Source organism: Gavialis gangeticus, unplaced genomic scaffold (genome assembly GCF_001723915.1).
Source record: "Gavialis gangeticus isolate Ggan-Ray unplaced genomic scaffold, GavGan_comp1, whole genome shotgun sequence".
NCBI classification, from domain to species: domain Eukaryota; kingdom Metazoa; phylum Chordata; order Crocodylia; family Gavialidae; genus Gavialis; species Gavialis gangeticus.
In genome coordinates, this window is record NW_017729034.1 from 96,016,294 (window position 1) to 96,020,238 (window position 3,945).

The window sequence follows — 3,945 nt, forward strand, 5'->3', positions numbered from 1 at the left end:
TTTCAGGCTCTAAAGCCCATAAACACAACCAACCAACCCCCCCCCCCCCGTGTGCACCACTATACAGAGACTTTCTTGGAGGTTATGTAGCTTCAGATCAGCCCTACCTTGCAGCCCATTGCTTGGGCAGTGGTTTCTTGTCAGTTTAATTGCTTCTTCTATTTAGCCTGAAGAGAAGGATAGCTAGCATACCCATCAACTTAAATGAAGTCTGTAGTTGATCAATAAACAAAAAACCATTTACTGTCAGCTATTAACATCTTCCAGGTAACAATCCGTTCAAAATTAGATAATATCTAATGTGTGCCTTGGAAGCCTAGGCGATATTGTGTACATAATTTATTTAGCTCTTTACAGGAATTTGTTTACACAAATTATTCTGAATCAATGGTATGTATGGACACATATGAGAATGAAGGGGGCCTTCTGCTATTTATGCCACCCTCAGAGATGCGAACAAGAGTTCATAGAATCACAGAAGTAGGGTCGGAAGGGACCTTGTAGATCTTCAAGTCCGCCCCCCCCATCTGGGCGGGAGAAAAACTGGACTCAGATGAGTCCAGCCAGGTAGTCATCAAGCCTCTTCTTAAAGATCCCCAGGGTAGGAGCCATCACCACTTCCCTTGGAAGTTGGTTCCAGCTCGTAGCTGCCCTAACTGTGAAGTAGTTCTTGCGGATGTCTAATCTAAACCTACTCTCCAATAATTTGTGTCCATTATTCCTTGTCATGCCAGGGGGTGCTAGGGGAAACAGTGTCTCCCCCAAACCCTTCTGGTCCCCCCTAGTGAGTTTATAGACAGTCACCAGGTCCCCCCTCAGCCTTCTCTTGTGAAGGCTGAACAAGTTTAGGTCCCGCAGTCTTTCATTGTAGGGTCTGCCCTGTTGTCCTTGGATCATGTGGGTGGCCCTCCTCTGGACCCTTTCAATGCCGTCCACATCCCTCCTGAAATGGGGCACACACAACTGGACGCAGTACTCCAGCTGTGGCCTGACCAGTGTCACATAGAGTTAAATCAAACAGGAGCAAGGCATTCTTATTCCAGAATTAAATTGTCCATGCATAGAAAGTAAATCAAATATAACTCTATGCCGACAAACTAAGAGTGAATGAAACATATCTACTACCCTTCCATGTGTACCAGATAGGTTCCAGCAGTCCATGGATTCCAATGACAGGCAGTGTAGCAAGTCTGCTAACAGACGCATTATTCTACAAATTTCTGTATCATTTTTCCATTCAAGTATTGCTTCCTATTTTCTTATAGTCCTAAAAGTAATTTAAAACCAAATTAAAATACAAATTAACTCCAAGTTAATTACCTTGAACACCAGATGATTGTTTTCATCGACTGCTATGACAACAAGCTAATAAAGACCGATTTCTCTGTCTGCACTAAATTTAAGGCTCTGTCTTCAAGAACAGTAATATTTTTGATGAGGCATCTCTTTATGACTTAGATACTGCAAGACTCTAAAGTTCTTACTCAAGTTTAAGTATGAGTAGTTCCTTTAAAGTCAAAATTAAAAGCAATTCAGTGATTAAGTGCCCTGCTTGTTCAGGGTATATCTTAGTATGTCTGCAGTGTGAACACTAAGGCAGTAATCTATACAAGAGAGCTTGTGTTGGAGAATAGTATGTCTTGTTTATTAAAAGAAGTTGCAATCCTTCAGACTAATGCCACATACAGATGAATGTTCAGGCTTTTTCTGCCAGAACAAAAATGGCTGCTCCAGGAGAAAAATATCCTGGAAATAATGAGGGTTAAATAACTTACAGGAGAATTTCTCCTGTGAGAGCAAATGTCTGTACATGTTGTCTCCTGAGAGAAGGCAAAGCACAGTCCTAAAGCATCCCCCAGGTTGCTTTGCCCCCACTTCCCTAGCCCCCAAAAGACTGTGTCACTTAGGCTAGACTCTTTTGCTTCAGGCAGGCAGGGAGCAGGACACACCACTTTTGCAATTCCCACATTGTGCTGCCAAGAGACAATCTGCAAGGCAGTCTGAGTCAGCCCATCCGGGCTGCCCTGTGCATTGCTGCCATCTGCTGCTAAGCAGACTGAGGGAGCCTGCAGAGCATGCTGAGATGAGCGCATAGGGGCCATCAGGCTGTGCAACATCAAAACCACAAGCTCAAGCTCTCTGCTCTTCAGGGACTCAGCACTCAAATGCATGGTCAGTCATCTCTGGGTAAGTTTTTCTACCACAAGAATAAACCTGAGAGAATTTTTGCAGATCATTTGAAAGTGTGTATGCAGTCTGAAAATACTGTAGTGGGTGTTTATCTTCCTTGATAAGCACAGAGTAGCCAGAAAATGTTTTTATAATATGCTGTCATAATTGCAAAAGAAACAGGAGAATCATAGAATCAAAGAACTGGAAGGGACCTGTAAGATCATCAAGTCTGGTCCCCCTGCCTTTGGGTGCATTACACGTCAGAGGTTGCTCTGCAGAATTAAGAACATAGACCTTTAAGCTGGAACTGAATGATCTTTTTTTTTTTGCCCTTTGTAAGGAAATCCTTTCCCCCGTTCCTCAAAACACAGTGTACAGTGAAATCTGACATAGCAAAGGAGGGTCCAAGTAAAGATCATGATGAGATTATCCATGTCCATGAAATGAGTATTGTCTGAGAACAGATTACATTCCATCTTTTTTTTTTTTTACTAGACCCAGACAGAGCAAAAGAGAATGGTTTCAAATTGAACACCAATTAAAAACTAAAACCAAGGGTATGCAGAAGAGAATTTATGGGGGAGCTGGTTGTTTAATCACACTAGGACAGTAGAACTGTGATAAAGACAGAATATACATTAACAAAGGAGCAGAGGGAGAAATTGTCTGTCAGTCACTGAAGGAGAGGAACACAAGAAAGGAACATATTATTTTCTCATCCACTAAAAAGATACTTGGTCAGCAAATGTTAGTAAGGAGAAAACAAAAGGACAGGATACAGTGAATATGCATTTGTAACTGGAGAAATGGAAAATTTCAGTATTCTTATTACGGCAAGTAACAAGGGAAAAGCATTATAGGTAATTTAGACTTGTACTACACAAAAACTGTAAAGTAACTATGTTTCTCTAATATTTCCCCATTTTGGTCAGGTATCATTGTCTCACTTTGAGTGTATCCCTGGAAAAATAATTTTCAGCATTCATTAAATACTGATATTCTTTACTTCTATACAATTGCACAATTGCTATTTCAAAATTATTAGGTAAAGTCAGGGCTGTCCAGAAAATGTTTGAAATTTCAAAAGCAAAAGGTTTGATTCAAAGAACAGGAAGCTTTTGGGAGGCTCTCATTTTATCTGAATGATATTTTGCCAGTGTTCTAGTACTAAATCTTGGTATTTGTTGCCTGGTTGAGAAAGTCTTAACAGAGAGTGAGGCATGTTCATCCCTCCTATCCTGAGGGAAATCATTATAGTTAAAGAGAAATTGTAGGAAAGAAAATACGGAAGGGTCTGCTAAAGCCTCAAGAGCATTTTACATCGCCGGGCCTGGACTTCATGATCCAATATAGGAAGATCCTGTAGTCAGTGGTGCTTAACATGTTGCGCGTGGCCACAGTCCAGTCACTTCATTGATCTGGTCACAAGAAAAAAAAAATCAGTTTCTCAGACATAAGCTTTCACAACTTTCTAGTCCAACTCTCCATTCAATGCAAGATCAGCCCTGTTTAAACAACCTCAGACAAATGCTCATCTTGCGTGCACTTAAAATTTTGAAATGATGGAGATTCTGCCACCTGTCTAGGTAATCTCTTTCAATGTTGACTTACTCTCACACTTGGAAAGTTCTTCCTGATATCCAACTTAAATGTACACACATTTCCTGTTCTGTCCCCAAAATTGACTCCTTTCATCCACAAGAAGACTGAACCCACAAGTCAGTTCTTAATATCAGGCTAACCTTTTAAAATAATCAGTTGGAATAGGGCATT